The sequence below is a fragment of the Danio rerio genome, chromosome 21 (assembly GCF_049306965.1).
Source record: "Danio rerio strain Tuebingen ecotype United States chromosome 21, GRCz12tu, whole genome shotgun sequence".
Classification (NCBI taxonomy): Eukaryota; Metazoa; Chordata; class Actinopteri; order Cypriniformes; family Danionidae; genus Danio; species Danio rerio.
The window spans coordinates 31,439,638-31,453,083 of NC_133196.1; the positions used below are offsets into that span (position 1 = coordinate 31,439,638).

Consider the following 13,446-nt stretch of genomic DNA (forward strand, 5'->3'; position numbering starts at 1 on the left):
AATTTAAGCTAAAAACTCAAGCTGTTTGCTTTGCCTTTACAGTAGTTTACATGAAACAGAAAATGATGAAAGTCCAATTTGTACTTGCCTTGCATTATAAATGACGGCCACATTTTGGAGCACAAACCGCAGTAAATCGAGCACGATCACGTACTCGCATATATATTCTGGCCTTAGGCTTGAGCACATTTGATGTTTGCTTGTTTGGATGATTCAACCTAGTCTTATTTACATTTACTCATTTAGCAAACTACATGCTTTGCTTGTCCCCCTGTTTTCTCTGCTGTATCACATTTCAGTGGTACCACAAGGTCATTGTTAGCCCTTTGTGTGGCAGCCTGTTGGGTTGAGCACATTCAGACATGAAGTCAGCCCACATTAACCTTGCTAGGCTGCAACAGCGACAAGAACACCAACATATATTCTACCAAATGCAGGATTCATCTCCGTTTAAATGGCTGCTTTTTACCTCCAGACAGTCTGCCTTGCTGCTCTTTCATCTTCAAACTCACCCAAACACTCATTTAGGATCATAAAGCTCTCTCTAAGTTTCAGTTTACTGCCTGTCTTTGTCTTCCCAGTCAGTCAATCTATCTTCCTCCTTTGTCTGACACACAAAACACATGCAAACACCCATATGCGCTCATTCACCGTCTCTTGAGCACACAGAAATAGCGCAATCTCTTTCTAACCCCCATTACAGTCATACGCTGAAGTGACTGACTTCATTATTCACCTTTGTCAACGCCCCCACATCGCTGCCTCTCTTTTTCTTTCGTTTTTTTCTTTCTCTCTCTCTCTCTCTCTCTCTCTCTCTCGGGTACAGAGTCATGCTCTCTGTCGCCTTCCCCTCCAATATGCCATTTCTCACCTGTTAATACTATTAGACCTGTAGCAGGATACTGCAAATTTTACACGCAAGAGCAGGAGGCTAACAACAGCAATGAATTTTTCTCACTATAACACTCCAAAGCTGCAAAGATATGCAGAGATGAGGTCTTCTGAGATGTGGTGATAGCTTTGACAACACAAGATATTGTCTAAAGCTGCTGTGTGTACGTTTTTTAACAACAATAGTGTAATATGGTTGCGGTCATTTAAGAAAAAAAAAACATGCTAAGTTAGCACAGCCACTTGCGCATTTGAAAAACAAAGCTAAAGTCAGTTATTCTTCTTCGAAAATTAGTATTCCATGTCAGAATGTCTGTTTTAGTTTAGGTTCATGTAACTCCACCCACTGCCAGATTACGCAATTATATTGCAGCACCCCAGGTTGCCTTGTTGAAAAACACACCATATTTTATTTTAGTGTTGAAGGCTGCTTCAATGTATAAGAGTGTGTCTGAAAATGTGACTTTTAGAGGACAGTATTAGCCTCTGAAATGAGACGCAGATTCAAAGATATAAAAATCCATATGTGGTGGTTTTTAATTAGCAAAAAATACAAACATGGCAAGCTTAAACATTAGCTGAGCACCTTACAGTGTAAAGCCCATAGATACTACCAGCGACAAAGTGACAAGCGATATTTTAACCGAGAGACCTGGTTAGATGAGCAAGAGCGACTGTTGATGACTTGAAGTGGGCGTGTCCAATGACACAACACAGTTGTAAATCCTTTAAACGTATGCAAAAGAATCAATATAGGTAACACTTTATAATAATTACACACTATAAATCATTTATTAAGCATTAATAAATAGTTCATTCATCATTTGTTAAGCATTAACTCTACATTTGAATACATTAATAAGCAGTTTATAAATACAGCCACTAATGCTGTAATCCTGATGTATAAACACATTTATAATGTGCTTATTAATTGTACTTTCATACTTTGTTAGTGACACATTTTTCATTACTGAATTAAACATTGCATTATTTACAAATCATTTGTATTTAAGAGTAGCTGTTGGCTTTTAAGATCATTTAGAATGAGTTAGTAAATGATTAATAAACTTAACTCAGGCTCATTCTGATTACATACCCCTATATACATTTTTGAAGAGAGCAAAATATGTCCCAGGAGCTACATTTTTTAATTTTTTAATTTTTTGCAGTTTTTGTTTTCGAAAATCTGCCAGAGGCCCTTTTTCAGATCTTAAATTTCTTTCGAGAATGCCAATCCCACCTTCTAACGTAAAAATGTAAACCCACCAGAGGTCACTGTTAAGTTACTGACTGACTGATTGACCAATCGACTGCTTCCCCCACCTTCCCCCTTCCCTAAACCTAAACAATAGTATTTTAAAAAGCTCCTATTGACCCGCCCACCCTTTTCCCTAAAACCAACGATGTTTCGAAAAGCAATCCAGAAAAAGAAAAACCTCCTGATTTTTACCATATTTTCAAATTTTACCACATTCTCACCCTATTATTGTTATTTACTGTTTATTTTATTAAATTTTTTGGCTTTTGTTTTTGTCTTTCTGTTTTCTGGAACCGTTCTCCACTGTACTCGAACCCATGGTAAACTCCCCTCTGCATCTTAAGTCTGCGGAGTTATGTGTTGAGTTATTGGACAAACTGGAAACAGCAGAAAAGCCATCCACATGCAGGTAAGCAGCGAGCTGGTAAGCGAGAAAATGCAACCATATGTAGCTCTGGCTACATAATTCGCGATCTCCAGAAACGTATATATGGCTACGTTTTCAGAATGAGCCTATATGTTGAATAAACTATTCAAATCAACATTTATAAATCTTATTATTCAGGCATATAGTAATCGTTTCTATGTATGTTAATAAAGGCTTCATTAACAAAACTTTATGCAGTTGTAGTGACCTAATCTAAAGTTCGGAATATATATGCTTTACAAATCCCTTATGAATGAAAAATTAATCAGTAACAAAGTATGCAAGTACAATTATGTAGTTATTTTAAAGTGTTACGATTATATAAGATAAATAAATAAGAGCATCTTGATCTTTTTGTCTTGCTACTTGCTTGTTTATTGAGTCTATGACTTCGTCTACATCACACTGTAAACCCTAATGCTGTAACTAATTAATTGAATTGAGTTCTATTAACTTAAATCATTAAAATTCGTTTATCTTAATTAACCTTGATGAGTATTTAGAACTTTTTCTTATTTTGAGTTTGAAAAAATGTAATCTTTCAAGTAAGGTGAACAATTCTGCTGGGTTTAATTTATACAAAATGTCTCTTTAAAGTTTCATTAACTCAAAATCTGTCAGCCCAGTGATTTTGCGTCTGACGTCATCCAGGTTCACGTACGTGCTCATGCTTCATTCGTTTTTTTCAAGATGGCGGATCGGCATCGCTTCACACTACAGTAAGTAAAATATTTACAAATCCAAGAAATATTAAATGTATGTTTTAATTAATATAATCACAGTAACAGTTCAATGTAATGTAGAGTTAATCAGGGTGCGTTTACATGTCGTACATTAAAGAAAACATGTTTAGCCTCACTTGTTGCTAACTAACGTTAACATTACTGTTCCCCTTCTAGGGAACTTCAACACTGCGTCTAACCAGAACGCTAGGGGAACACCTCTTTTATACGCGTCTTGAAGCACATGTGAAATCAATCTAATGTAATTAAGCAGGTGTCGTCAGACCAGAGAGTATAAAAGCCTGTACTGAGCATTCAGTATCAACTTCTTTGCTTTCAAGAAGCACGCACGTGAAAATACACCCTCTTTCTGTGAACTTTCATTACTGATTTGCATACACAAAATACAAAAAAACTGACAACTTACTTTTTTATTTTGGTATGGCAGAGAAAAACTTTAAACGTTGTGTGCCTCCATGCCCTCGCTTTATTACGGCTGGTGACTCACATGATTTGTGTTTAGAGTGTTTGGGAGAAGAGCATGCCCTGGTAGCATTTGAGAATGCTGACTGTGGACACTGTGACGTTCTCTCCCGTAAAGAGCTGCGCAGTCGGAGAGAGTTCTTTAAATAAGCTCCCGTGGCGCACGCTCCTCGCGGTTCGGGTCCCGCTCGTGCTGAGGCTGAGCGTCGACTTCGGTCGTGGGGTTCGCAGCTAGATCTGGCGGATGAGATGGAGACGGACTCTGTCCTTTCTCTCTCTGGATCCATGAGATCTAATCCTCCTTCGGGAGCGTCAGAAGCACGCTCTGCGGTTTCTTCTGCGCCTCGTGGGAGGGCGGCGTCCTCCGTTTCCGAGGAAACCGAGGCGCCGCAGCAACAAATAAAAAGAGGGTCGGGGAATCTGCCGCCCCAGTCAGTGGAATATGAGGAGTTAGTGGAGGTGATTTCACGTGCTGCTGACAGGTTCGAAGTAATAGATTGGCAGCCAGCACGTGAGCAGCAGCAGCTGCGTCTGACAGGAATGCTGGATGAGAGAGAATTACCCAGCAGAGTAGATCCTCCACTAAGGGACCTCCCCTTTTGTCCCGAACTACATGATGCGGTTTCTAAATCATGGAAAAATCCGTATTCAGCATGGTTAATGACACCAAAAACAGCTATTTATTCAGCAGTTCGTGGGCTAGGGGAAAAGGCATGTACAGTAATGCCAATGATAGAAGAGGACTTAGCGTGTCATCGTCGTTCAGATCTAAAATCTGCAAGGGTCCCTCCTTTGTTGTCGAGACCATTAAGAGTAACATCGGGTCTAGTCAGTAAAGCATATATGACGGCTGGTCAGTCTGTTGGATGCCTGCACACCATGTCAGTGCTGCAGGCATATCAGGCTGACCTAATTAAAGAGTGCCTAGATGGTGGGGGAGCAACACCCGAACAGCTTCGAGAAGCTCTTCGGGCGTCAGATCTAGCTTTAAGAGCTACTAAAGAGGCAGCCTCTAGTTTGGGGCGATCTATGGCTACCCTGGTGGCTACTGAGCGGCACCTCTGGCTGACACAAGCAGAAGTGTCAGAAACCGATAGAGCTATTCTTATGGACGCTCCAATATCGAGCTCAGGGCTCTTCGGTGACGCCGTTGATCGCGTCGCCGAATCCCTCGACAGAGTTAAAAAACGCTCTAGCTCCCTCGGGGACTTTCTCCCCCCAAGATCAAAAAGTCAGGGCCAGCCGTCAACCAGCTCCTCATATCATAAAGTACAAAGGATAAAACAAAGTCCTGACGTGTTGGGAGTCAGGCTTTCCAGGGCCCCCCCTGGACACCGAGAGCACCATTCAGCGCTCTCACTGAACCAGGGTCCGCGGAGAAAGGGAGAGACCACCTCACCACGTATGCTGGTGGGGGGCTCTGTGTCTCCTGGGGTGGGCGTTCCTCAGTGTCTGAGGGCATTGGGGGCCCCACCCCCTCTGCAGGGGGGTCAAAGAACAACCAGAGGCCAGTCTCGAGAGGCTGGTACCCCTAGCACATTTTTTGGCAGCGTGGAAACACCTGCCGATGGTGTCCCAGTGGGTCCTGTTCACAGTAGAACATGGCTACAAAATACAGTTTTGTGCACGCCCACCTCGCTTCAACGGTATTGCACCCACCATAGTGAAGCCAGAACAGGCTCTGGTTATGGAACAGGAAGTACTGGCCTTATTAATAAAAGGCGCAATAGAGCGTGTTCTCCCACTCGACAAAGAGTCAGGGTTTTACAGCCGGTATTTTATAGTTCCCAAAAAGGATGGGGGATTGCGTCCCATATTAGATCTGAGAAATCTAAATCGGTCCGTCGAGGCCCTCAGGTTCAGGATGTTAACCATCAAAAACGTGGTGTCACAAATTCAGTCCGAGGACTGGTTTGTGACGATAGACCTGAAAGACGCATACTTCCATATTTCCATCCTTCCCCAACACAGGAAATACCTGAGGTTCGCGGCGGGGGCGAAGCGTTCCAGTATCGGGTTCTTCCATTCGGCCTAGCTCTGTCACCTCGAACCTTTACCAAAATAGTCGAAGCGGCACTAGCTCCACTTCGTATGCAGGGGATACGTATCCTAAACTACATAGATGATTGGCTAATTCTAGCTCAGACTCACGATATGGCAGTTCGGCATCGAGATGTCGTTCTCACCCATATCAGAAGGTTGAGGTTTCGGTTAAACACCGCAAGAAGTGTGCTTGTTCCAGCCAGGACGACCATTTCTTTAGGTGTGCTATGGGACTCCATGACGATGCGAGCACGTCTGTCCCCGCCATGAATCGCTTCGATTCAGTCAACCGTACACAGAGTCAAACTAGGCCAGTTCATCACTGTGAAACACTTTCAGAGGTTGTTGGGTCTCATGGCAGCAGCAGCCAGCGTGATTCCGTTCGGTCTGCTGTACATGAGACCCCTGCAGTGGTGGCTCAAATCCAGGGGGTTTTCCCTCAAGGGGAATCCTTTCCGCATGATCAAGGTCTCGCGGCGCTGCCTTCGAGCCTTAAGTATGTGGAAAATACCCTGGTTCCTGTCCCAGGGCCCAGTGTTGGGGGCTGTCTGTCATCGCGTCATGCCTATGACAAATGCTTCTCTGACGGGCTAGGGAGCAACGGGCTTGATCCGCATGATCAAGGTCTCGCGGCACTGCCTTCGAGCCTTAAGTATGTGGAAAATGCCCTGGTTCCTGTCCCAGGGCCTAGTGTTGGGGGCTGTCTGTCATCGCGTCATGCTTATGACAGATGCTTCTCTAACGGGCTGGGGAGCAACCCTGAGGGGGCTTCCCGCAGTGGGACGATGGGGAGAACATCATCATTACTGGCACATAAACTGCCTGGAGATGATGGCCGTGTTTCTGGCCTTAAAACACTTTCTCCCAGATCTAAGGGGCCATCATGTTTTAGTCTGCACGAACAACACATTGGTGGTCGCTTACATCAACCAGCAGGGGGGTCTGAAGTCTCGAATGCTATGCAAACTAGCACATCGGATCCTCCTGTGGGCCCAGAACAAAATCCTGTCCATCAGGGCAATGTATGTCCCGGGCCATCTGAACATGGGAGCAGATCTCCTGTCGAGGCAGGGGGTGAGATCCAGGGAATGGAAACTTCTTCACCCCGAGGTGGTGGAGTCCATTTGGGAAAGATTAAGGAAAGCGCAGGTAGACCTGTTTGCTTCCCAAGAGACCACGCATTGCGTACTATGGTTTTCTCTCTCGCATCCAGCCCCTCTGTGACTGGTTGCCATGGTTCAGACATAGCCGAGGCTACGTCTGTATGCTTTTCCCCCGATCGCTCTGCTCCCAGGAGTCCTGGAGAGGGTCCGTCAAGACTGAGTACAGTTACTGCTGGTAGCCCCGGTTTGGCCTACCAGGATTTGGTTTTCGGACCTCATAGCCCTGCTGGCGGATCTCCCGTGGGAGATCCCCATCAGGAGGGACCTTCTGTCCCAGGCGGGAGGAATGATACTTCATCCCCTACCCGACCTGTGGAAACTGTGGGTGTGGCCTCTGAGGGGGCCCACCTCATAGAGTATGGACTGTCAACCGAGGTTGCTCAGACCATTCTAAGCTCCAGGGCTCCCTCCACAAGGAAGCTTTATGCCCTAAAATGGGCTCTCTTTTCAGCTTGGTGCAGAGAACACCAGCTGAACCCAGTCAGCTGCCAGGTAGCCTCAGTGCTGGAATTTCTCCAAGATCGCCTGTCTGCTGGGTTAGCTGCATCCACTCTGAGAGTGTACGTGTCAGCTATAGCGGCCTACCGTTCTCCCCTAGATGATGAGTCACTAGGACAGGATCCGCTAATTCGTCGCTTCCTTCGTGGAGCCATAAGGCTAAGGCCTGTCAGCACACACAGGGTACCGACATGGGATTTAACATTGGTGCTCGAGGGCATCTCTGTTCCCCCATTTGAGCCACTGCAGGAGGCGTCAGATAAGTTTCTGACACTAAAAACAGCTTTCTTATTAGCTATTTCTTCCTTAAAAAGGGTTGGTGACCTCCAGGCTTTGTCGGTTGCACCTTCATTTCTGGAGTTTGCTCCAGGCATGTCCAAAGCCTTTCTTTATCCCAGACTGGGGTACGTGCCTAAGGTGCCCACTCATGTGGCGAGACCTGCTGTGCTACAGGCCTTTAACCCGCCCCCATTTCAGTCGTCGGACCAAGAGAAGTTAAACTTACTCTGCCCAGTTAGAGCTCTGAATACATATGTTAACCGGGTTATCAACTGGAGAAAGAGTGAACAGTTACTGGTCTGCTTCGGACCCTCAAAAAGGGGGAGTCCGGCAAATAAGCAGACAATAAGTAATTGGATAGTTGAGACTATCTCATTTACCTATCAGGCTGCTGGACGCCCTGCACCTAAATTTGTTAAGGCCCACTCCACAAGGGCTGTCGGGGCCTCCAAAGCTTCTATTTCGGGCTCAGCCCTTTCTGACATTTGTTTGGCGGCAGGATGGTCGACTCCACATACATTTGTGCGTCACTATCAACTCGATGTAGACCCCTCACCAGGGTCCTCTATTCTCACTGCGTAGTGTGCGTTCACAGTCAGCAGTGAGTCTGGCCTAGTGGGTATTGCGTTCCCCTAGCGTTCTGGTTAGACGCAGTGTTGAAGTTCCCTAGAAGGGGAACGTCTCGGGTTACGTATGTAACCATAGTTCCCCGAGAGGGAACGAGACACTGCGTATTCCGCCATACTCTCTTCTGCCTGTTACTTCTTTCAAGCAAATTCGAAGTTGATACTGAATGCTCAGTACAGGCTTTTATACTCTCTGGTCTGACGACACCTGCTTAATTACATTAGATTGATTTCACATGTGCTTCAAGACGCGTATAAAAGAGGTGTTCCCCTAGCGTTCTGGTTAGACGCAGTGTCTCGTTCCCTCTCGGGGAACTATGGTTACATACATAACCCGAGACGTTTAAAAAGTTAGAATCAGTGCAACGTTAGCGTTAGTTGTAATGTGTTAACTCTGAATTTTAACAGAGTGTGATAAAGACAAAAATATTTAAAATCGGCAGATTACATTTTTCAAAAAAAATTTAAATCTTGGCGCGAGTATGCCTTTTCTCAGCCTGTGCTGAAGTTGTCATGGAGACGCACGCTCTCACAACCGCATGTCATGGCGCTGCGCTGAACTCCATCCAGTGTGTGAATGTGGTATTATCTTCGCGATCTGTAGGCACTTCGGAAACGAAAGGCGCAAGAAACGTAACGTTAATCATAACTCAAATGATCTCCGCCTAATCCCTAAACGGTATTTTCTGATGACGCGCAAAAACGTAGTCTCAAAACTTAACTCTGTCACATTGTCACATTGTAACATTGCTTGCTGATCCATGTATGAGGATAGCCTGACGGAGAACATTTAAGCTGCGCTCCTCACCTGAGCAGGTACAGAGCAGAGCTTCAATTTACACTACCACATTGAGGTAAAGTTGGTTTTATATTCATACATTCATTTAGTAACAACTTGTGACTCGCTCCATAAATTGTTTACCATGGTACTTTGTCTATTCGTTCTGAAATCACATGCAAGTATGACATGAAAACAATATTACACTAAATGCACTATTTTTTTTGACTGAACAATGTTGTACTTTGAAAGTCATTGGCTGCTAATATGATTTCACCATTAAGAATATGCAAAAATTACCTTTCTGAAATTATATTATTAAGGAGAAAGTCTGAATGTGTAAATATAAAACTAACTTTACCTCAATCACCAGCACTGATCAACACTTAATATTTCCTTGCGCTTAAGACGACATCTCTGCATATCAATGATTACCTGATTAATGCGATCAGTTAAGTGAGTTTAAATGTCATTTAGGTCAAATGTATTTTAAAGGTATGATAAAAGTTTGTTTTTTTTTCAATCTATTTTTTAAAATGTTTACTCTGGAGAGAATATAAACAGCCTAAAAAACAAAGTATGCATATCTATAACACATTAATACAAAATTATGTTATTAAATTAAATAATAACAAAACAAAATATTTAAGACATGGTAAACAAGACATAGTTTTCTGATGTGCAAATTTTGTAGCTTAAAATATATTTATATCTTAAAAATATAAATATTTTAGAATATATTTTAACATCTTTAGACAATAAGGTAAGTTTTGTTATTTCAAGCTTTTAAAATCAGGCCTTAAATTTCTTTGTCGTCCTATTCTGTTTTAGAAATTTCAATACTGTTTAAATTAAATCTGTGTTCATCGAATCAAAGCAACTAACATGATAATCAGCTCTATTGCTAACCATTTTGGAGGTTAACGTTAGACATCATGCAATTGTACTACTTCCACTCTCAGCTAAATGACACTGTGACTTTGTGTACATACAGAATTGAAGGTCGGGTGTTGCTGACTACAGATAGGTTCTTAAATGGAGGCATGTGAAAGGTGGGTAAAATATTTATTTTGAACTACTATGCCTGGCATATCCAGATAAAATAAATATTACAGTGTATTTATCAATGATACTTTTGCAGCAAGGAAAGTGAAACTTCAGCTAGACCTTGAGTTCAGTTTACAACATGAAGATCCTGCTTTCAACATCTGATCAACACCTGATTTTCATCTGGGGTAAAAAATAGATAAGTAAATGAAACATAATAATAATATTAATACATTTTTTCTAGAATTGTATATTTTGTGGTGTGGGTTTGTTTTATGAAATTCTCTCTTGTTTCTTTTTGCTGTTTGCAGAGTACCAACATGTTACAAATGAGAATTTTCCCCACAAATTCTTTGCACAACTGGACCACCACCTAATTCATTTGATGACAATTTTAAGGCAAACAGCATCCAAAACTGGCAAGACAGCAGATTCCCTGGCTAATCTTTTAAAGGTTTATGATGAGCAGGTATGTTTGGGGTCACGTGTTAAAGTATACATTAAAATATAATTTGAATTTTTTTTTTATTTTATTTTAATTTTTAAAAAATTGATTCTTGATTTCCAGGAACTGCATGATGTCAGTTCATGACGGACTACTGTTATCAGAGGTCTTTTGGTCTTGCTGCGTGAGCGTGACTTAAGATTCTTTAGGAACACCCTGGTAAGACTTGATTCATTCTTTTCACAATTAGGCATGTTTAATGAAAAGATGAAAGTTTTGAAAACTTTTACTTAATAACATATTTGTAATCACGAATAGTTGATGAATCATATAATATTGGCTCAGTCATTGTGATACTGTCCTTACATTAATATGCTTGAATTATATTTTTAGATTGATAATCCTGCTGACTGAAGATGCTTTATTGGCCCTGCATTCACTGAGGGTCTCTGTTGTCCTGAAGAATGATTGGACACCACCCACAGCACACTTCCAGACCTTTCTTGTCTTGTATGGATTAATGTATGCTCTTCACATAATATATAGTAAAGGACTTTGAACTTGTGCAAAAAGTTTTGCTTGGCATGGATGATGGAAAATAAAAAGTCTCGTAGCATGGAAACCTTAAAGAATGAGTTAATGTAGAGCTTTTTTTTTTTTTTTTTTTTTTACTTAATAAAGACTGTCTCTGGGGTAGTAACTTCAAAACATTTATTTACCTTTAATTGGTAAGTATGCATTTTATTATATATAGGGATAGTTTGTCCAAATGTAAAATTCTGTCATTTACTAACTCTTCACTTGTCCCAAACCTGCTTGAATTTCTTGCTTCTGTTGAACACAAAAGTTAAGTAAAGCTGACAACCTGTAACCACTGACTTTCTAATAGGAAAACAAATACTGTGGAAATCGGTGGTTACAGGTCTCAGCTTTTTTTTTTTTTTGGTCAAAAATAACCTTTTAAGTGTTCAACAGAAGAAAGAAACTCAAACAGGTTTGGAATAAGTATATTATATAATATAAATATATAAAATTTTATATATATAAAATATGCTCTCCGTTAAACAGAAATTGGGGGAAAAAATAAATGGGGGCGAATAATTCTGACTTCAACGAGATATATATATATATACAGTTTCTGTGTAGTTTACACTAAACGAGTCACTTCACAGAATGTGCACTTATTATTTTTTTAACGAATGCCTTAAGACTAAGTTTTACACTTATTAATGTATTATTAAATTTTATCAAACTTATAGTTGTTTTTTCTTGAGGCTCTTATGTCTGATATCATATTTACATTGTGGGTAATTTTTATTAATTTTAGAATAGTGTTCATTTTCAATCTCTTTATGTCTAATAGTTTTTATCGTTTTAAGACATTTGTAATTGCATAGGAGACAAATTTGAAAGTACTGTTGGACATTTTTTCTTTAAAAATAAATGTCTAAAATGGTATTGTCTGTGTGTTTTAAATTACAGATTTATTTTGACAGATTTATGGGGTTTAAAGATTAAAATAATGGCTAATTTTATTTGTGAAACAGACGATGGAGAAGTTAATTTTTAAAAAATGCTATCAAAATGTATGAGCTGGGTGATTTAAGTATTTAAAGTTGAAAGAAATTAAAGCAATTAAGTTAATTGGTATTAAAATGTATGAGCTGGGTGACTAAGTAGTGAGTAACTTGGGTATTTTAAGTTAGGTGAAGTGTCTTGCATGAGTACAACAAACTCAAAACTTAATGTTTCTGTTTACTTAAAATAGATAATTTCATAAATTAAAAAATTTGACGTAACTGATTACCTCAAATTTTTTGAGTTTTGTCAACTTATTCGGGATTACAGTGCAGTGGTTCTCAAAGTAGGGGTGGGGACCCCCCGAGGGGTCGCAGGGCAATGAAGGGGGGGTCGCCTGGTGATTTCCAAAAATCTATTTCTTTTAATTAAACCATAAGAATTAACATATTTTATCCATAACTATACTGAAAATAAAAATTGTCGTTTATAGTTACTATATACTATATAGTTACTATAGTAGCTTATAGTTACTAGTTCTATTGGATTGCGACCCCTGGGGTAACTACATTATATTAAAGGCAGCAATAGCGTCAGATGCATTTTGATTTTATAACATCAGGTTATACTTTCTGACACATTTTAAGCACTGACACAAATTTAATTGGTGTGTCTGCGTCATTGCATGCAAGGTTTCTGTATTTATAACCACCTCAGAGGATATTGGGGGTCGCGAGTCACTGGCATTGTTATTTTGGGGGTTGCGGGCTGAAAAGTTTGGGAACCCCTGGTCTACATAGACATCAGTAATCACATCATTTGCTTTAATCTGAATAAGACAATAATATGATTAAGTTGTTTATGTAAATAAGATGCCTTTTGAATGTTCAATTCCTGATCCCAATTTACATGTTATAGCATAATTTGATTACCGTCACTATTACACGATGGTAATAGTTTGATTGCAGTGTTTACATGTCTGTACTGCACTTCAATAATGCGACTAAAATCGGCATACTCCACATGTCTTAATTCAATTTCTGTTTAGTTCGATTAAGACTTTAGTCAGATTAACGTAATTAAAAAACGATGTTTACATGATCGACTCTTATTCAGAGTATTGTCTTAATTGCATTAAAATAGGATAATTGGTGTCCATGTAAACGTACTCATTGTCAGGGGGGCTAAGGGAAAAAAAAAAAACTCCAAAATTTAGAATTTGGACTGCAATACCTAGTTCAACTACTAGGTGTCAATCCTACATACTG

The 13,446-nt window shown here is 40.6% G+C and overlaps 1 long non-coding RNA gene across 3 annotated transcripts; it reads left to right on the forward strand.

Annotated features, from left to right (window-relative positions):
• Positions 1-3,250: 3,250 nt before the first annotated feature.
• Positions 3,251-11,360, forward strand: LOC137488821 (uncharacterized). 3 transcript variants are annotated; one of them, XR_011008063.2, is made up of 6 exons: positions 3,251-3,295; positions 10,163-10,220; positions 10,310-10,403; positions 10,527-10,684; positions 10,784-10,879; positions 11,054-11,360. It is a non-coding gene; the product is annotated as an uncharacterized lncRNA (long non-coding RNA). The 3 variants fall into 3 exon arrangements; XR_011008064.2 differs by lacking the exon at positions 3,251-3,295 and adding an exon at positions 8,924-9,206 and having other exon boundaries at positions 10,310-10,418; positions 11,054-11,289; XR_012397220.1 differs by lacking the exon at positions 3,251-3,295 and adding an exon at positions 8,924-9,206 and having other exon boundaries at positions 11,054-11,289.
• The last annotated feature ends 2,086 nt before the right edge of the window (positions 11,361-13,446 follow it).